Raw genomic sequence first — 22,033 nt, forward strand, 5'->3', positions numbered from 1 at the left:
ATGATACTTGTTCAATTAGGGGTTTGGTAATAAGAGATAATATTTTTCCAATAGCCTTGAATTATGTCAATGAAATATTAGAACACTACGATATTTCTCTCATACGCTGAGTGACTGCATGAAGGAGTGTTCCCATTTAATAGATTATTGATGGTAATGTCACAACCACATAAAAGGTGTTTCCATGGGCTAAAGGTTTGTTATGTGGGATAAAGGTAAAATACTGCAGATGCTGGAATCTGAAGCTAAAACACAAACAAAAGAAAAGAATCACTTCTTGGCCTTTTGGCTAAGATCAAGTGTAGTATCAACATGCTGTGCTTGGTTGAAGTCATTAGGTTACATTTCAGCTTCATTTGAAGCAATTTTTAAAAGTGGCATCTCGGCCTTTTGGCTAAGATGCAAATGAGATCAAGCCTTGGAGGAGCTACACCTACTCCAATCAGCTTGGATCATATAGATCAAGCCCAAGATGGGAGGTGAAAGCCCTGTCTTATCAGCTTGGATCGGGAATGTCCCAACTTGTTGGGACTCTGAATTGGAATGAAGTTTAAGAAAAAGAGAAATGGCCTTTTGGCTCAGATCAAATCTGGTCTTAGCCAATGAGGTTAAACTGAGGTTTCATTTGAAGCAATTATTTTAAAGCCATCTGGACATTTTGGCTAAGATGAAGATCAGATCGAGCCCAGGAGGGGGTGTTAATGCCTCATCCTGTCAGCTTGGATCTTGTTGGATTGAGTGGGAGGTATGGCCTATCATGTCAGGATTTTGTCTCTCGTGTGGGAACTCTGATTGGGCCAAATTGGATTTTTTGATTCAGACTAAAAGTACCAAAAAATCCAGAAAATCAGTTTGAGCTGGTGCCAAGGTAAATCCTGGCAAGAGTGAAGCCAAGTTCTTTGGGAACTGGGCGGGCCAATCCTTCATCCCCTTTACTGTTAAGTCAGATGGCCTGAACAAAGAACAACACAGCACGGGAAACAGGCCCTTCGGCCCAACGAGCCTGCGCCGCCATTTTAACATTATGAGTCCCCTCTCCACCCATGACCCTTGTCTATGCTTATGGCATCCCACATTGAGGGAAGACTAATTTAGGGACAATTTGTTAACACCAATCAGCCTAAGAGCACATCTTTGGGGTGTGGAAGGAAGCCGGAGCACCTGGAGAAAACTCACGCAAGCACGGGGAGAATGCGCAAACTCCCACAGACACCGGCCCAAATCCATGTGTCTGCACAGCAAACAGTGATAGTCACTGAGCTGTCGTGTTGCCCAGCATCTGGTCCAGTTTAAGCACACACTAACGACATGAAGCACTCTCGAAACATCCAAGAGCAACCCTTGTATGACCCATCACGTGTATGCCCCTTGTTGGACAACAAGGCGGACAGAATCACCTGTGGATTAAAAGAGAAACTGAAGATGCTGGGGATCTGGTTCCGAGGGAACAGGGCATGTGTTAGAAACTGGAGGGATTAAGTAGCTATAATGAACCAAAAGCTGGGTACTGGGAGCCTCACTCCCTCTCCATTGCAGGTAGGAACATGATCATCAGGTGTGGGCACTCTTGGTGTAGCTGGATGCGTTACAGGTCTTGTCTGTTCCCCAGTCCTGTGCTGTGGAAATTACCCGAGCCACTTTCTGCTTCATTTCGTGGCAAAAAATGGATTGTGTTTTTAGGGGTGTGATGTACAAACCTCTGGATAAAAGGGAAAAAGCTTGGCCAATATCGCTCTGTTCCTGATGGCCCCTTTTGTGTGTGGCTGTATCAAGCTGTGCGTAGATCCTCAGTACACAAACACCAAGGGTCACCATGTACTGAGCTTCTACCTGTCTTTGGGTGCTGTGAAAGATGGGTCTTGCCAAACTGCTGTGGAATGCTCCAAGTAGTTGGACCATGGTGTACCACCCATTCTGCATGGGTAAACTCACCCACAGAAACATCTTTGACCACAAATCCATCAGGCAGTGGTCTGCACGTAATGTCCTGGAGGCCCTACAGGAAACAGAAATGGTGCATCCTGTCGAGTAGTTCCCTGAACAAAATGTCACAGAGGCATTTAGAAGAATGTCTCATTAGCAGAACTTTCAAACAAGCACCTAGACCTGGCCTGGCTGGTGGTGACAAAGGCCCTCCCCGTCAGATCCTTCCTACACATCTGGAGTCTCACCCCATCTACACATTGCCTCGAGGTGCGGAAAGACCACTACCCATCTCCTTGTGAATGGGCCTTGCAAAGAAGATCTGGAAAGAGGTGAAGTGGTTTTTGCCGAATTTCATTCCGAAAAGCTCCATGATGCAGGCCTCTGTGTTCTACGGGATATTCCCAGGGATGCAATACTCTGTGCTCTACAGAATATTCCAAAGGACAGGGACTCTGTGCTCTACGGGCCATTCCCAGGGATGGGGACTCTGTGTTCTTCAGACTGTCCCCAGGGAGACATAACAATTTTCTCAGGATCAGATGAGTCTCAGTTGAGTTTGAGTCTATGAGAATCATTCTCACATCTTACTGTCCTGTGATGCTGGGCAACAGGAGGGAGGTAACATCAGTAATCAAGGACAAATCAGATCCTATATGGTCAGGATGTATATTGTTATTTGGCTGGAGTTAGTGAGATTATTGACTGATTTGTAGTAACGGTTATTGGATTAAGCCCACCAGAAAGATGGGAAAAGATTTGAAAAAAGCACAATTGCCCTTGCAGAGTAATTTTATTTCAGAGTGGTATTGGGTTACCCTGAGTCTATAGCTTGAGTGCTGGGTATTTTATATCACTCTCCCATTCGATGTATTGGTCAAATAAAGTCAGCGCGAAATTGGGGGAAGGCTAATTACAACAATATTGGGCAGGAACTGAATAATATAGATTGGGGCCAGATGTTTGAGGGCAAATCAACATCTGGCACGTGGGAGGCTTTCAAGTGTAAATTGATAGGGATTCAGGACCGGCACAATCCTGTAAGGATGAAGGATAAGTATGGCAAGTTTTGGGAACCTTGGATAACGAGAGACACTGTGAGCCTGGTCAAAGAGAAAAATGAAGCATTTGTCAAAGCTAGGAGGCTGGGAACACACAAAGCAAGTGTGGAATACAAGGAAAGTAGAAAGAAACTTAAGCAAGGAGTAAAAAGGGCTAAAATTTTCTTTGTTCATGTCTTAAAATCAGTACACTGAGTAAAGCCCCTGACAACACACCGTATCAGGAAAAATTTAATTCTATTGGACTTTCTGTAATTTGCAGTTTGAAAAGTTTTTGATCTCAGGCATGGGAATGTATATTATAAATACCAAAAAAAATTACAATTGTACAGAAGCACCTAAGAATGGATCACATCGTGTAGAGACAAATTGACTTTCATTGCATTTCTGCTATTTTCAAGACAAAAGGTTTTGCAATGGGGCATCCCAGTGGCACAGTTGTTAGCACTGCTACCTCACATTGCTGGGGACCCGAGTTCTATTCCTGGCTTGGGTCACTGTCTGTATGAATTCTGCACCATCTCCTTGTGTCTGCACCCTACAGCGCAGAAAGAGGCCCTTCGGCCCATCGAGTCTGCACCGAACACAATCCCACCCAGGCCCTACCCCCTATATTATTACCCACTAATCCCTCTAACCTAAGCATCCCCCTGGACTCGAAGGGGCAATTTCTTAGCAAGGCCAATCAACCTAACCCACACATCTTTGGACTGTGGGAGGAAACTGGAGTACCCGGAGGAAACCCACGCAGACACGAGGAGAATGTGCAAACTCCACACAGACAGTGACCCGAGCTGGGAATCGAACCCAGGCCCCTGGAGCTGTGAAGCAGCAGTGCTAACCACTGTGCTACCGTGCCGCCACATGGATGTCCTCCAGGTGCTCTGGTTTCCTCCTACTGTCCAAAAGACCTGCTGGATCCGAACATTGGCCGTGCTAAATTCTCCCTCAGTGTTCCCGAATAGGTGCTGGAATGTGGCGACTAGGGGATTTTCATGGTAAATTGCAGTGTTAACGTAAGCCTACTTGTGACTAATAAATAAACACTACTTTTGCAAATTGTGCAAATAAAGTATATCTTTGGGATAAGAGTTATAAATAACCCTGCAAATAAGTGCTTAGTCTTAAACAAAATAAAGGTTAGTTTGTTACAAACTTACTGGTAAAAGTTACTGGCTAAATGTGTGGTGTGGCACGGTGGCACAGTGGTTAGCACTACTGCCTCATAGTGCCAGGGACCTGGGTTCGATTCCTGGTCTCAGGTCACTGTCTGTGTGGAGTCTGCACATTCTCCCCGTGTCTGCATGGGTTTCCTCCGGGTGCTCTGGTTTCCTCCCTCAGTTGGAAAGATGCATTGGTTAGATGCATTGGCCGTGCTAACTTCCCCTTCAGTGCACCTGAACAGGCGCCCAAGTGTGATGACTCGGGGATTTTCACAGTAACTTCATTGCAGTGTTAATGTAAGCTTACTTGTGAACTAAAAACTAAACTTAACAAAAAATACAGTTAAAAAGATTAAAATGCAGATCAAGAGAAAGATGAGTTATAGAAAATAGAAGATAGGAGTAGGCCATTCGGCCCTTCGAGCCTGCTCCATCATTCATCACAATCATGGCTGATCATCCAACTCAATAGCCTAATCCTGCTTTCTCCCCATAACCTTCGATCCCATTCGCCCCAAGTGCTATATCCAGCCATCTCTTGAATGTTTTGGTATTAACTACTTCCTGTGGTAATGAATTCCACAGGCTCACCATCCTTTGGGTGAAGAAATGTCTCCTCATCTCCATCCTAAATGGTCTACCCTGAATCCTCAGACTGTGACCCCTGGTTCTGGGCTCCCCCCACCATCGGGAACATCCTCCCTGCATCTACCCTGTCTAACCCTGTTAGAATTTTATAAGTCTCTACGAGATCCCACCTCATTCATCTGAACTCCAGTGAAAATAATCCTAACCCAGTCAATCTCTAGTCAAACCCGGCTCCATGACTCTGAATTCCCTCTGTTTGAAGTGAAGAGTTTGAAACTTTGAGGGGGGGGGGCCAATTTTCCCATCACGACGCACAACTTTTCTGGCGGGTCGGGCTGGGAGATACACATCGTCACCCTTTCTCCGGGAGAACGTGTGTGCATCTCCCAGAGTGACAGAACAGTCAGAGACCAGACCACGCTGGAAACAGGCGGGAAGAGAGGTAAGTAATTTGAATCTTTTTTTAATATGGTTTAAATATGTTTAGCATGCGATTATTGGGAGCTTGCCCAATTGAGTCTCCCAGCCTGCCAAGAGTATTTCATTTACCTTAGCTCCCCACTTTTGGGGAACAAGCGGGAGACCCCGTACTTACGCAAGGATATTTTGGCCTTGGAGGGAGTGCAGAGGAGGTTTACTAGGCTGATACCGGAGTTGAGGGGGTTGAGCTATGAGGAGAGGCTGAATAAACTAGGCTTGTACTCGTTAGAGTTTAGAAGAATGAGGGGAGATCTCATTGAGACGTATAAGATGATGAATGGGATGGATAGGATAGAGGTGGAGAGACTCCTCCCGCTCAGAAAGGATAGTAGGACTAGGGGGCACAGCCTCAAGATAAAGGGGGGACAGTTTAGAACGGAGTTGAGGAGGAACTTCTTCACTCAAAGGGTGGTGAATCCCTGGAATTCTCTGCCCGTTGAAGTGGTGGAGGCTACCTCGCTCAATATTTTTAAGACGCGGGTTGATGGGTTTTTGATAAGAGAGGGGATTAAGGGTTATGGGGAGAGGGCAGGAATGTGGAACTGAGCCACGACAGATCAGCCATGATCTTATTGAATGGGGGGGCAGGCTCAAAGGGCTGGATGGCCTACTCCTGCTCCTATTTCTTATGTTCTTATGTACCCCGTCAGAATGATGTTGAATCTAGCCCTCAATCATTCTGTGTGTATTCACAATTGTATATATTTCCAATCTTTTGTAATTTCTTGCAGTCTTGGGCAGAGCAGGAGCCCATACCAAGCTGTGATAGAACCAGAGAGAATGCTTTCTATGGTGCATCTGTAAAAGTTGGTGAGAGTCATAGCTGACATGCCAAATTTCCATAGTCTCCTGAGAAAGTAGAGGCATTGGTGGGCTTTCTTAACTAGAGTGTCAGCATGGTGGGGTGGGGGACCAGGACAGGTTGTTGATGATCTGGACACCTAAAAACGTGAAGCTCTTGACCCTTTCATTCATCCCCGTTGATGTAGACAGGGGTATGTTCTCCGCTATGCTTCCTGAAGTCGATGATAATCTCAAGAGAACGACAAGAGAATAGTGGCCATTTAATAATGGTGTTCTGTGAAAAGAGGCAAGCCTGTGGAGAAAGCTTGCACATAGTTTCAGTGCAAGACAAGGACACCAAATTGTAAGCTGTTATTTTTCAGACAGGGAGACAAAGGGAGGCTGTCCGAATGACAGATGTGGCCTTCAGATAAATGAAGGGAGGGGGGAGTGTAGAGCGTAGGAATATTTATCTACCAAGGGCTCATTAAGTCAGACATCTGGACATGTGGAGAAGTGATTGAATCCAGAAACCCAGATTCAAGCTGGGATATCAAGGATAGTTTGTAATGAATTCGGTCAGCTAACATGATTAAGTCTTCACGCTGATTGGATATTATAATTAAGCAGGCGCACAATCATAGTGTTCAACAAATGTTTACCAGGCTGATTCCTGGGATGGCAGGTCCGTCAAAAGAGGAGAGACTAAATCGGTTAGGATTATATGCATTGGAGTTTAGAAGCGCGAGAGGGGATCTCATAGAAACTTATAAAATCCTAACAGGGTTAGACAGGGTAGATTCAGAAAGAATGTTCCCGATGGTGGGGGGAGTCCACAACTAGGGAGTCATAGTTTGAGGATAAGGGGTAAGCCTTTTAGAACTGAGGTGAGGAGAAATTTTTTCACCCAAAGGGTGGTGAATGGGTGGAATTCATTCCCACAGAAAGTAGTTGAGGCTCAAATGTTGTCTGATTTTGAGAAGAACTTAGATATAGCTCTTGGGGCTAAAGGGATAGAGTCATAAAGAAGTTTACCGCGTGGAAACAGGCCCTTCGGCCCAACTTTCCATGTTGCCCTTTTTTTTAACTCCACTTTCATGGAGATATGAACATGTTTTCCTAGATCTCTTTGTTCTGTCACCCTCCCCAGTGCCCTACCATTAACTGAGTAAGTCCTACCCTGGTTCAATCTACCAAAATGCATCACCTCGCATTTATCTAAATTAAACTCCACCTGCCATTTGTCAGCCCACTGGCCCAATTGATCAAGGGATATGGGAAGGAAGGGGCATCAGGATATTGAATTCGATGATGCCATAAGCAAAATGAATGGTGGAGCAGGCTCGAAGGGTTGAATGGCCTATTCCAGTTTCTATTTTCTGTGTAACATTTGTATCATATGCATGATGTAGCCGTAGCCAATAGTTGTGAGTGGATTGGGATAACTCCTATACCTTGATTGGTACATGTTAATTGCTTGTAATTGAATTTGAAACTATATCTGTCTGTGTATTCCAGAATTCTGTATTCTGGCTTTCCACTAGTTGGCTCCCAGAGTTCTATAGCTGTAGTATAAACCACTGTTGTGAAAAACTCCATGACTCTATCTGGCTACTCAAAGGGAACAAAGTTGCAAATAAATGAACAGGCAGAACATCAAAGAAAGCCCCACAATATTTTGTAACTGAGAGCCGCTGGTGTTTCTCAAAGCCCCAAAATAACTTAATGTAGCTCTTTTTATAATTCAGAAACACAAAATGGTTTACAAGTTAATTTAGGCGAATCATTTTTCCTCAAAGCAAAGAAGTCAATTAAATTGTAGTCTTCCCGACTTCTGCTGCCTCCGAAGTTAAAGGGGTTTTCACACCTTTCAGAATTAACGGACATCACTGGTGGCGTATTTGCATTTTTAGTGACCCTTTAGGGCCAGCTCTGGAGGTATGAATCTGAAAAGGTTTGAATAAACATAGGAAGGTGTTGACTTGCATTTTAAGCTCATTGTAAAACTTTGAGAACCAAAATCTGCCTTTACAACAGTTGTCATAGAGCCATGTAGTCATAGAGGTTTATAACATGGAAATAGTCCTACAGCCCAACCTGCCCATGCTAGTCCCTCACAAGAGGTTATTGCAGAAGGTCGAGGGACATGGAGTTGGGGATAGGGTGTTAGTGTGGATAGAGGATTGGTTGTCAAATAGGAGGCAGAGAGTGGGGGTCAACGGGTGCTATTCGGATTGGCGGATGGTGACTAGTGGAGTGCCCCAGGGGTCGGTGCTGGGGCCTCAGCTTTTTACCATTTATATAGATGATCTGGAGGAGGGAACCGAGTGCAGGGTGTCGAAATTTGCTGATGACACCAAGATTGGGGGAACGGCAAATTGTGCGGAGGGTGTGGAGAGTCTGCAGAAGGATCTAGATAGGCTGGGCGAATGGGCCAGGAAATGGCAAATGGAATTTAATGTTGGCAAGTGTGAGGTGGTCCACTTTGGTAGGAAGAATGGTAGGAAGGACTATTACTTACGGGGCGAAAAACTGCAGCAGGCGACGGTGCAGAGGGACCTCGGGGTCCTTGTGCATGAGTTGCAAAAACCCAGCTTGCAGGTGCAGCAGGTGGTCAGGAAGGCGAATGGGATGCTGGCCTTCATAGCGAGGGGGATTGAATATAAAAGTAGGGAGGTCTTGCTGCAGCTGTATAGGGCATTGGTGAGGCCGCAGTTGGAGTACTGTGTGCAGTTTTGGGCGCCGCACCTGTGCAAAGATATTTTGGCCTCGGAGGGAGTGCAGAGGAGGTTTACTAGGCTGATACCGGAGTTGAGGGGGTTGAGCTATGAGGAGAGGCTGAATAAACTGGGCTTGTACTCGTTAGAGGGGAGATCTCATTGAGACGTTTAAGATGATGAATGGGATGGATAGGATAGAGGTGGAGAGACTCTTCCCGCTCAAAAAAGACAGTAGGACTAGGGGGCACAGCCTCAAGATAAAAGGGGGGCGGTTTAGAACGGAGTTGAGGAGGAACTTCTTCACTCAAAGGGTGGTGAATCTCTGGAATTCTCTGCCCGTTGAAGTGGTGGAGGCTGCCTCGCTAAATATTTTTAAGATGTGGGTTGATGGGTTTTTGATAAGAGAGGGGATTAAGGGTTATGGGGAGAGGGCGGGAAAGTGGAACTGAGCAGCGACAGATCAGCCATGATCTTATTGAATGGCGGGGCAGGCTCGAAGGGCTGGATGGCCTACTCCTGCTCCTATTTCTTATGTTCTTATGTTCTTATGTCCCAATTACCCGCATTTGGCCCATATCCCTCTGAAACCAATTTACCCAAGAAACTGTCTAAACGCTTTTCAAAAGATAAAATTGTACCCACCTCTAATATTACTTCTGGCAGCTCATTCCAGACACTCATCACCCTCTGTGTGAAAAAAATTTGCCCCTCTGGACCCTTTTGTATCTCTCCCCTCTCACCTTAAACCTATGCTCTCCAGTTTTAGACTCCCCTACCTTTGGGAAAAGATATTGACTATCTAGCTGAGCTATGCCCCTCATTATTTTATAGACCTCTATAAGGTCACCCCTCAGCCTCCTACACTCTAGAGAAAAAAGTCCCAATTCCAGTTCCTGTCCTTAAAATCTGTAATGTAATTACCTGTAATCACTCATTCATGAGAATGGTTAACACCAACATAATCTGAATAAATATAATTTTGTATGCATCATGAACTTTTTTTATTCGTCTCTGGGATAATAGTCCAGTTGACAAAGAGAATTGTATTGCAGAAGGAGACCTTTCAGCCCATCTAGTCTGTACCAACTCTGACAGAGCATCTTACCCAGGCCCTGTCCCCCCATGTATTTATCTCACTAATTCCCCTAATCTGCACATCTTTGGACTGTAGGAGGAAAGCGGAGAACCCGGAGGAAACCCACGCAGGCTTAGGGAGAATGTGCAAACTCCACACAGACAGTGACCTGAGGCTGGAATTGAACCCCAGTCCCTGGCGCTGTGAGGCAGTAGTGCTAACCCACTGTGCCACCGTGCCACACAGACTAAGCCAGCATTTATTGTCCAGCCCTAATTGCCCTTGAGAAGGTGGTGGTCAGCTGCCTTCTTGAACTGCTGCAGTCCATATGGTGTAGGTACACCCACAGTGCTCTTTGGGAAGGGGTTGTTGGATCTTAATCCACGTGTGATGTCAAATGAGGCATTGTGTGGAAGAAGATATGTTTCTGTTTCACTGGCTGCCTTGAGAATAATAAGATCAACAACAGTAATGTGGGTTTAAAGCTGTGGTTTAATGGGTTAATAAGGCCATAAGATATTGGCTGGGAGTCTCCCACCTCACCTGCCATTGAGCCAGAGTGGGTGAGATCTGACAACAGAAAACCTCAATGACCTTGGGTGGGAATTTCTCATCTCACTCAAGGCCGTAAAATCCCATCTATAGGATCAAAAGTAGGCCATCCGGCTCCTCAAGACTGCTCTGTCACTGGATCATGCCTGATAGTTATTTGATTTGATTTATTATTGTCACATGTATTAACATATAGTGAAAAGTATTGTTTCTTGCGTGCTATATCGACAAAGCATACTGTTCATCAAGAAGGAAAGGAGACAGTGTGGAATGTAGTGTTACAATCATAGCTAGGGTGTAGAGAAAGATCAACTTAATTCAAGGTAGGTCCATTCAAGAGACTGATGGCAGCAGGGAAGAAGCTGTTCTTGAGTCGGCTGGTACATGACCTCAGACTTTGGTATCTTTTTCCTGACGGAAGAAGGTGGAAGAGAGTGTAGAACACAAGAGCAGGGATGTACTTCTGAGGCTGTATAAGGTTCTGGTCAGACGCCATTTGGAGTATTGTGTGCAGTTTTGGTCGCCGCACTTGCAGAAGGATATATTGGCCTTGGAGGGAGTGCAGAGGAGGTTCACTAGGCTGATACCAGAGATGAGGGGGTTGGACTATGAAGAGAGACTAAAAAGACTGGGTCTGTGCTCGTTGGAGTTTAGAAGGATGAGGGGGGATCTTATAGAGACGTATAAGATAATGAAGGGGATGGATAGGGTAGAGGTAGAGAGATTCTTCCCGCTTAGAAAGAACAGCAGGACTAGAGGACACAGCCTCAAGATAAGGGGGGGAGGGGCGCAGTTTAGAACAGAGTTGAGGAGGAACTTCATCACTCAAAGGGTGGTGAATCTCCGGAATTCTCTGCCCGTTGAAGTGATGGAGGCTACCTCGCTAAATATATTTAAGACACGGGTAGATAGGTTTTTGGTAGACAAGGGGATTAAGGGTTATGGGGAGAAAGCGGGAAAGTGGAACTGATCCACTTCAGATCAGCCATGATCTCCTTGAATGGCGGGGCAGGCTCGAAGGGCTAGATGGCCTACTCCTGCTCCTATTTCTTATGTTCTTATGTTCTTATGTGTTGGCCTTGGAAAGGGTCCAGAGGATGTTCAAAAGAATGGTCCCTGGAATGAAGAGTTTGTTGTATGAGGAATGGCTGAGGACTCTGGGTCTGTACTCATTGGAGTTTAGAAGGATGAGGGGAGATCTTATTGAAACTTACGGGATACTGCGAGGCTTGGATAGAGTGGATGTGGAGAGGATGCTTCCACTATTAATAGAGGGTAAAGGGACGATCCTTTAAAACAGAGATGAGGAAGAATTTCTTCAGCCAGAGAGCCAGAAAGGGGATCAGGGATTATGGGGAAAAGGCAGGGGAATGGGGATGAGAAAAATATCACCTTGATTGAATGGTGGAGCGGACTCAATGGGCCAAGTAACCTAATTCTGCTCCAATGTCTTATGGTCTTATGCTATGTCTGGAGTACATGGGTTCCTTAATTATACTGGCTGCTGTTCCGAGGCAGCGGGAAGTGTACATTGCTCAACCCATTCACCTGTCTTTTCCCTGTAACCTTTAATCCCCTTACCAGTCAAGAACCTATCTATCTCTGTCTTAAAGACACGCAATGATCTGGCCTCCACAGACTTCTGCAGCAAAGAGTTCCACAGGTTCACCAACCTCTGGCTGAAGAAATTCCTCCTCACCTCGCATCTAAAGGGTTGTTCTTTTACTCTGAGGCTGTGCCCTCGAATCCTAGTCTCTCCTATTAATGTTGAGGAGGTACATTATGCTGGTGACTATAAGGGAAAATTTCTTATGAAAATACAATTCTTAACTGAAACACTTCATATACTTCCAATATTCAGAGAATCCTACAGTGCAGAAGGAGGCCATTTGGCCCATCGGGCCTGCACCAATCACAATCCCACCCAAACCCTATCCCCATAACCCCATGCATTTATCGTGTTAATCTCCCTGACGTTAAAGGGCAATTTTAGCACGGCCAATCGACCTAACCCGCACATCTTTGGACTGTGGGAGGAAACCGGAGCACCCGGAGGAAACCCACGCAGACACGGGGAGGACGTGCAGCTTCCATGCAAGCGGGGGCCGAACTTGGGTCCCTGGCACTGTGAGGGAGCAGTGCTAACCACCGTGCTGCCCCAAATTAGCATCGATAACAATTTATTTATGAGTTATGGAAACTAGTCAGAAAGGAGCTGGGCTGATTACATCTCAGATTTATCTTTCGAATGATGTGCATGGTCAGAGATGATAATTAGTAGGTGTATTACGGAGGGTGGTTTCCCTGGGGGAGTCAGTGACCTCACTCATGCTGCTAGTTTCCTTCCTGGTAATCAGAACTCCCTAAGCTGCCTCTCAGAAGATGCGGCTAATGAATACTCACCCCTTAGTCATCTCTTGTGGTCACTGCCACTATTAGCTGAATCAGTCCACCTCACATTTCCCTCTTGTGGTTACAAACAGCTCCTAATGAGCTAAAACACAGAGAGAAATAAGTACCTGATTTATACCATCTCTGTGACCTGAAATGTCGGAATATTGGAATTTCAGATTGAATGTGTTGACAAGGCTGTTTAATATTGAATGACCACGATGGGGTACACTCAAAATGTTTCACTCTCTCTGATGGTTATTAATGGTTAATGATGCAGGGCATGGTTTCACCGTTTACAGATGCAACTTGCAACTGCAGTTAACAAGGAGGAGACTAACAATGGACTTCAGGAGGGCCTGACCGATGGTGAAATGTACACTCACATACATGACTGATGAAATTTAACAGTGAAATGATGCAAGATCCTAAGATCGCAAGCAATAGGAGCAGCAAAAGGCCATTCGGCCCCTCAAAACTGCTCCGCCATTTGGCTGATCTGATTGTGGATTAACTCCACTTTCCTGCTAGCTCTCCATAGCCCTTGCCTCCCTTAGCGATCAAAAACCCTGTCCAACTCAAATCAGATCGAACTATCAGATCAGCCATGATCTCAGAACATAGAACACTACAGCACAAACAGGGCCTTCGGCCCACAAGTTGCACCGATCATATCCCTACCTACCAGGCCATAGAGCTACCTGTAACTCCCAATCCCATTAAATCCCATGTACTCATCCAGAAGTCTCTTAAAAGACCCCAGCAAGTTCGCCTCCACCACCACCGACGGCAGCCGATTCCACTCACTCACCACCCTCTGAGTGAAAAACTTACCCCTGACATCTCCTCTGTACCTACTCCCCAGCACCTTAAACCTGTGTCCTCTCATAGCGACCATTTCAGCCTGGGAAATAGCCTCCGAGAATCCACCCTATCTATACCTCTCAACATCTTTATAAACCTCTATCAGGTCACCTCTCAACCTTCGTCTCTCCAGGGAGAAGAGACCCAGCTCCCTCAACCTATCTTATTAAATGGTGAAGCAGATTCGAGGGGCTGAATGGCCTATTCTTGCTCCTTGTTCATATGTCCGTACATTCATAACTCAGCCTTGAATACATCCAATGATTCATCCTTCTGAGATGTAATCAGACAAGGGAGGTATGGTGGCACAGTGGTTAGCACTGCTGCCTCACCGCACCAGGGACCCGGGTTTGATTTCAGCCTGTCTGTGTGGAGTTTGCATGTTCTCCCTGTCTCTGCGTGGGTTTCCTCCGGGTGCTCCCGTTTCCTCCCACTGTCCAAAGAGGTGTGGGTTGGATTGATTGGCCGTGCTAAATTGACCCTAGTGCCTGGTGAATTCACAGGGTAAATATGTGGGGTTATGGGAATAGTGCCGGGGTGGGATTGTGGTCGGTGCAGACTTGATGAGTCAAATGGCCTCCTTCTGCACTGTAGGGAGTCTTCACTGCTCTCTGGGGGAGAGAGTTCCAGAGTAGATGACCCTCTGAGAGAAGAACTTCCTCCTCATTTCCATCTTAAGTGGGAAATCCCTTATTTTTAAACTGCGCCCCCAGTTCTAGATTACCAGACGAGGGGATACATCCTCTCAGCACCCGTCCAGTCCCCTCCTAATCTGATATTTTTCAATAAGATCTATTCACTGGAGTTTAGAAGAGTGAGAGGGGGGTCTCATAGAAACTTATAAAATTCTAGCAGGGTTAGACAGGGTAGATTGAGAAAGGATGGTCATAGTTTGAGGATAAGGGGGTAAACCTTTGAGAACTGAGGTGAGGAGAAATCTCTTCACCCAGAGGGTGGTGAATGTGTGGAATTCACTCCCACAGAAAGTAGTTGAGGCCAAAACATTGTGTGATTTCAAGAAGAAATTAGATACAGCTCTTGGGGCTAAAGGGATAAAGGGATATGAGGGGCAGGGAGATCAGGATATTGAATTTGATGATCAGCCATGATCAAAATGAATGGCAGAGCAGGCTTGAAGGGCCGAATGGCCACCTCCTGTTTCTAGTTTCTATGTTAAGGTCACCCTCAGGAGGAACATAGACTAGGTGGTACAGTGTTAAAGGGGATGCAGGAAGGTGGTGGGGGGGAAAGTGTGTACGTAGATATTTGCAGGTCGAGAATATAAAACGGGCATATGTGCCCCGCGTCATTGTCCATCCAGGACTAGATTCCAGCAGCAAGAAGGGTATGCTCAACCCTTATCAAACATAAGGCGAATCCTTAGCTGGAACACCCCACACACCCCAAAAACGTGCTTTTAGATTGATTGGTGTTAATAAATTGTCCTTAAATTGGATCTCCCTTAATCTGGCGCACATATAGTTCCCTAAATTTGCACCCCCTTGACTGTGGAGTCCACGAGATGTAGACGGAAGTCGTAGGTAGGAGAAGGATTGGAATGAGGCACTCGCGGAGTGTTAAAATGGGCGGCGCAGGCTTGTAGGGCCAAAGGGCCTGTTTCCCGTGCTGTGTTGTTCTTTGTTCTTTGAATATTGCCCTATTCTGGGCTATACAACCTCAGGAAGGACATCAAGACCTTGGAGAGAATGCGGAGGAGATTTATTAGATGGTAACATGGATGAGTGACTTCAGTGAATGTGGAAAGACTGGGAAAAGTTGGATAAATTAAATAAGGTTAAGGAGAGATTAGGAAAAGGTTTGGTTACTCAAACAGGGCGCCACGGTGTGGCGACAAGGGGAATTTCACAGTAACTTCATTGCAGTGTTAATGTAAGCCTTATTTGTGACTAATAAATAAACTTTATAATTTTGGCTTTGAAGGAGAGATTTGGGGTGGCATGGTGGCACAGTGGCTTAGCACTGCTGCCTCCCAGCGCCAGGGACCCAGGTTCGATTCTTGGCTTGGGTCACTGTCTGTGCGGAGTCTGCACGTTCCCCCTGTGTCTCCAGTTTCCTCCCACAGTCCAAAACACGTGCTGGTAAGGAGCATTGACCATGCTAAATTCTCCCTTAGCGTACCTGAACAGGCGCCGGAGTGTGGTGACCAGGGCCTGCGTGTGATTGTGATCAGTGCCAGCTCGATGGGCCAAATGGCCTTCTTCCGCAGTGTAAGGATTCTATGATTTTCATAGTAACTTCTTTGCAGCGTTAATGTAAGCCTACTTGTGACACTAATAAATATAAAGGAGAAATTCTTTCTCATGGTAAAGGTTCAGTTCTCGGAGGATTCCGATTTAAGGAGACTGGCAAAAGAACCATCAGGGAAATGAAGACACATTTTTTTCAGCAAAAAGATATTGCAACCCGCAATACACTGGCTAAAAGAGTGTTGGAAACACAGTGAATAGCAACTTTCAAAAGAAAATTGAATATATACTTGAAAGGTAAGACTGCCAGGGTTATGGGGAAAGAGTAGAGTAAGGGGAACTGGTGCTTTCAAAGAGCTGTCACAAGCATAATGGGCTGAATGGCCTCCTGCTGTTGTATATCATCAATGGTTCTATGCAAGTGTATTCAAACAAATCCCACCTCATTCACTACATAACATTACAGGGACTGAAATCAAAAAATTAGCCTCTTTAGTTTGAGATATAACTTTCTTTTCCCCATGAGATACGCAGTCCTGGTGATGATAAGGATTTAATGGGTTTTCCAGGGATAGCTTTGAATCCCTCATCGTTCTTCGCAACTCACAGCTAATTAGGTACATTTTTGTTGCTTTTAATGAGATGGAATGCAGTTCAGGTATTGTTTGTAATCAGTGAAATTGTTATCCGACTGTTAATGACGTCTTGTGGGGTTTATACACAAAGGAAGGTTTCTCCACAGCATTGTTAACCAGTATACAGTATCTTTGTTTGTGACCTGTGTACAGGACCAAAGGGAATCTCTACGATGCTGCGTCCTTCGCCTGCACAATGAGTCAGAAAGCAAACTGGTCAACTCTGTAAAAGCGAGTGCGGCACGGTGGCACAGTGGTTAGCACTGCTGCCTCAAAGCGCCAGAGACATGGGTTCAATTCTGGTCCTTGGGCGACTGACTGTGGTGATCGGTGGGGTTGTGGGGGAGTCTGCTGCCTCTCTGCATGTGATTGGTGGGGGTGGGAAGGGGGGAGGGGCCCATGATCGATCTGGATAGCAGACGGGTGGGGGGATAAGGGGGTCAGTAACATTGTGGGGGTGGGGCAATGTCGGTGGAAGCTGGGGGGGGGGAGCGATGCGGCAGGGGAACGTTTTTCTATCTTCATTTTTCTGCGCATGCGCAGTTGGAGATTGGAGCTACAGCGTTTCAGGAACGTTAGCACCCTGGCTGGTGCAGCGCGACTCGGAATCGCTGCTATCCTTTCAGGCAGAGTGTGTATGAGGGTGCCTGAGAATGGATCGAAAAGTCGGATCTGAAACACTCCCAGATTCAAGTCCCCCCAGCACTTAGAGTGAAGAAGGTTAAATAGGGCCCCCTGTTTTACTTTCTGTAAATACCTTGAAACAAAAATTATTCTATCTGATTTGATATCCATCCATTTCCCAACTTCCCAAACCAGGGAGAGGGGGGCAGTGAGAAGTCCCAAAAGATTGTTCCAGGCAAAAGGTAAAAGCCAGGGGACAGGTATAGGACTGAAATAAGTTAAAGAATAGAGTAATAGGTTCCAAATTCATGGAAAAGTTTCAGGGAGCAGACTTTAAGTCAAATTTAAGCCACAAGATGTGCTCTGAAGATCCAAGAGGGCACACAAAGGATGGTGACTTTGCATTGTGGGCCACTGGGGCAGAGGTACCCCTTCAGAGGGGTAGTATTCTGCTTGGCACAGCCAACGATCGGAGATTTTACATGGAAAGTGAAGCCTGGAGGTTCTCGGAGAAACACAGTAAGAAGTCTCACAACACCAGGTTAAAGTCCAGCCAGTTTATTTACCCCAGTCCAACGCCGGCATCTCCACATCATGGTTCTCGGAGATCGAGGGAAGAAAAATCTCGGAGGGTGAGATTGAAATCCTGCGAATTGGGTCACTGTTAAAGATGTCTAAGACGCAGTGAGGTTTGAAGAGAATTCCAAGGTGTGATCTTCAAATGTGTTGGTTGGAAACTCTGGTGAGAAAGGTGAAGAGTCGGTGAGAGAGGTTGGCTTACAATGTGACAAATGTCTGCCTGGGTTTTGTTTTGGAAAATCCATATAATCGATTTTGGTCACATCCGTCAACTATTGTGTAGTGGGGTGTGTCCCACCACAGTTCAACTATTAATTCATAGATACACACTTACCCTGAATGTTAGCGTTACAATCCCAACTGATAGCACTATTGTACAGTCAGATCCCAGAATAGAACCATGGCTCAGTTGACCTTAATCTGTATTTTGTTTTAGTTGGGACGTCTTGTTGAAGTTGTACAAGACGCTGATAAAGTCACTCTTGGAATACTGTGTACAGCTCTGGCCACCCTATTATAGTTCTGGTCACCCTATTTAGGTTTCTGATAGACAGGGGAATTAAGGGTTATGGGGAGAAAGCGGGGAAGTGGAACTGATCCACTTCAGATCAGCCATGATCTTATTGAACGGTGGGGCAGGCCCGAAGGGCTAGATGGCCTACTCCTGCTCCTATTTCTTATGTTCTTATGTAGAAAGAATATTATTAAACTAGAAAGAGTGCAGAAAAGATTGATTAGGATGCTACCAGGACTTGATGATTTGAGTCATGAGGAGAGGCTGGATAGACTGGGACTCTTTTCCCTGGAGTGTAGGAGACTTAAGGATGGCAGCAGTACTAACCGCTGTGCCACCATGCCTGCCAGGGCTGAGAGATTTCAGGGGCTGGATTATCGCAATCCGCACTGGGTGTCCGGTCCTCAGTGTGTCCCGCAGCGCTGGATTTCTAGTGTTGTCTGCACTGGAAATAGGTGCAGAGTTGTATTAGGCATGGAAAGGAGAATGCAGATCTAATTTGACAGAGTTTTAGGTGCAATAGTAAAAATATAATCTGCAATAAGAGTACATTGTGCAGATGCTATGTAATAATGTTTCTTAAAAAACCTGCATCAGGTATCAAAACTTGCATTTGCAAAACATATCCAGATTGCATTTCATTTTGTATAAACTGACTTTGCCTCTTGTAGGTATTTAGAGAGACAAATAGCAATTGAATTCAGAGAAATGTATCTTCAGACTTCACAGGAGAACAAATTGCTCCCAGTGGTCGCAGAACTTGGTGACCAATTAGCTGCTGCCAATTAGTGCATTCGCTGTGGGGTAATCACTGTCCCAACTGGACAAGGTTTAATTAGCGGCTGCCCTGTATCTGGAGCTCCCGCGGAGTCCTGCCTGCTCAATGGAGGGTTTGCCCACCTCAGTGAATTCACAATAGTTGTAAAAATAACTGGACTGGTTTTGTGTTGTTTTTCCAGCGTTGCGATCATGATTATATTCTGTGGTGTACTAATTTTTTTAAATCACATCTGGCTAACCTGACACAAAAGATTGTTGCTCAGTTGTTAATAAATATTAGCAGTTGATAATATTAACACATTAAACCGGCCTCCCATCCAGTGACTCAGTCTACACTTCCCGCTGCCTCGGCAAAGCAGCCAGCATAATCAAGGACCCCACACACCCCGGACATTCTCTCTTCCACCATCTCCTGTTAGGAAGAAGATACAAAAGTCTGAGGTCACGCACCAACTGATTCAAGAACAGCTTCTTCCCTGCTGCTGTCAGACTTTTGAATGGACCTACCTCGCATTAAGTTGATTTTTCTCTACACACTAGTTATGACGGTAACACTACATTCTGCACTCTCTCCTTTCCTTCTTTATGAATAGTATGCTTTGTCTGTCTAACGTGCAAGAACCAATACTTTTTATTGTATACTAATACATGTGACACAATAAATCAAATCAAAATCAAAATATTGTTAGGAGGCCAGGAATCTCTTTATTTAGCTTTTGATACATATCAATTATCTGAGATTTTAACAATGTCTGGTCCACTTTGCCGCAAATCTCAACACAGACGCGACATCTCGCCAGAGTTGGGAAGTGAGATTCTCGTGACATTGTTTTAGTAGATTTGGCCTAAAAACCCAGCGATGCATCCAGAGAGATTCTGGGGATGATTCTCCCATCCAGCTACCTCCAGTTTTTAGCACAATGGCCTGGGAGATTTCAGCGGGGTTGGATTAGCGCAATCCGCACTGGGTGTCCAGCCCCAAGCGCCTCTCCCAGCGCCAGATTTCTGGCAGTGTCTGTTCCACGCTGGAAAAAGGAGTGGAGCTGCATTCGGCATGCAGAGAAACAAGCAAATCTAATTTGAGGAAAGGCTGAGGGACTTGAGGTTATTTTCATTGGAGAGAAGAAGGTTACGAGGTGACCTAATTGAGGCGTACAAGATGATCAGAGGATTGGGTAGGGTGGACAGTGAGAGCCTTTTTCCTCGGATGGTGATGGCTAACACGAGGGGACATAGCTTTAAATTGAGGGGTGGTAATTATAGAACGGATGTCAGAGGTAGGTTCTTTACTCAGAGGGTGTGGAATGCCCTGCCTGCAGCAGTTGTGGACTCGCCAACTTTAAGGGCGTTCAAATGGTCAGTGGATAGGCATATGGACAGCATTGGAATAGTTTAGGTTAGAGGGTCATTAGATTGGTTCCACTGGTCGGTGCAACATCGAGGGCCGAAGGGCCTGTACTGTGCTGGAATGTTCTATGTTCTATGTTAAATATCATTAACGGGTCTGGAACTGAAGTCTCTGGACCCGCTAGTCTCTCCCCCACCCTGTCATTAGTTGTTCATTGGGGATTACAGTAGCTCCCCACTTTTAGGGAGTAGTGGCCCAAACCCACTGGATTGAAGGGGGGCTATCGAAGCCCCCCAGGAGTGGGGTGGCACATGCATGGTGTCCCCTGGGCATTGGCACTTTGGCAATGCCAGTCTGGGCCCCTTGCCACTGCCCAAAGGGCAAAACGCCAATGCCCAGGGAGCACCTTGGCACTGTCCATCAGGCATGGGGCAGCCCCAAGAGGGTGGGGCCTAATGGGGATGGGGTCTGGGGCTTGGGGCCTCAGTAGAGGTAGGAGTTGGAGGTCTCGCAGCCAGTCTGCACACAGATCGCCAGCAGAGGGAGGGAGGCCAGCAACTGGGGCTGGCCATTGGGGTGGTGGGGTTTCGGCCTGCCGGGAGAGAGGGGGACGCAGGGTCAGGGGTGTTGAATGGGAGATAGGGGCTGCAGGGAGGGGGCAGTGATCGAGGCGGGCTGGCCCGGGAATGTTCGGGGGGGGGCCAGCGATCAGGCCATGGGGGTTGGAGGGCCAGCACGGCAGGGGCCGTGGGGCTGACCAGCAATCAGAGGCCAGCAGACATTGCGTATGTGTCATTCTCGGTGCTGACAGACCAACTCATGCACAATGCCCCGCTCAGCGCCATGCTGCCAGCCTCTCCAGCGGGCATAAGCCCTACCCCTGATTTATCACACGATTCACATTGGTGACCTCTGCATTGCACAGAGTGCGAGAGATTCTTCTCTGAACTCCCACTGAAAAAAAGCATGAATTAATCCAGTTTTCATAAGAACATAAGAAATAGGAGCAGGAATAGGCCATCTAGCCCTTCGAGCCTGCCCCGCCATTCAATAAGATCATGGCTGATCTGAAGTGGATCAGTTCCACTTTCCCGCTTTCTCTCTATAACCATTTTCCATTCTCCCCATTTTCACACAAATTCAACATTTAGAATTTTTAAAACTCACTATTGCATCTGCTTCCATTACAAAGAACAAAGAACAAAGAACAAAGAACAACACAGCACGGGAAACAGGCCCTTCGGCCCAACGAGCCCGCGCCGCCGTCCTACTGTCTCAGTGACCTATTCATGATTTTAGTCTACGCCTAACGTGCGAGGATCAGGGAGGTCCAATTTAGGGACAATTTAGTACCCAATCAATCAGCCTAAAAGCACATCTTTGGGGGATGTGGGAGGAAACCGGAGCACCCGGAGGAAACCCACGCAACCACGGGGAGAACGTGCAAACTCCCACAGACACAGGCCCAAATCCATGTGTCCGCACAGCAACAGAGATAGTCTCTGAGCTGTCATGTTGCCCTCGAGATGGTCCAGTTTAAGCACACTAACGACATGAAGCAATAGGCAACTCCCGAAGCAACATCCAAGAGCAGCCCACTACAACCTGCCGCCTGCATGCCCCTTGCTGGACTTAAATGCCTGTGGAGACAAAAAAATTCATTATTAAACAGGCAAAGACTAACATTCCTGAGGCAAAACGTATTCCCAAGCCTACAATGTTCAGTAAGGCCTACTATATCCCCCT

At 46.2% G+C, this 22,033-nt stretch overlaps 1 non-coding gene across 1 annotated transcript; it reads left to right on the top strand.

The window, feature by feature from the left end:
• The first annotated feature begins 269 nt into the window (after positions 1–269).
• On the top strand, positions 270–458 carry LOC145349586 (U2 spliceosomal RNA). Its single transcript, XR_013888104.1, has one exon. It is a non-coding gene; the product is annotated as a U2 spliceosomal RNA (small nuclear RNA).
• Positions 459–22,033: the final 21,575 nt, after the last annotated feature.

This window comes from Carcharhinus amblyrhynchos, chromosome 10 (genome assembly GCF_965287045.1).
Source record: "Carcharhinus amblyrhynchos chromosome 10, sCarAmb.v2.hapA, whole genome shotgun sequence".
Taxonomy (NCBI): Eukaryota; Metazoa; Chordata; class Chondrichthyes; order Carcharhiniformes; family Carcharhinidae; genus Carcharhinus; species Carcharhinus amblyrhynchos.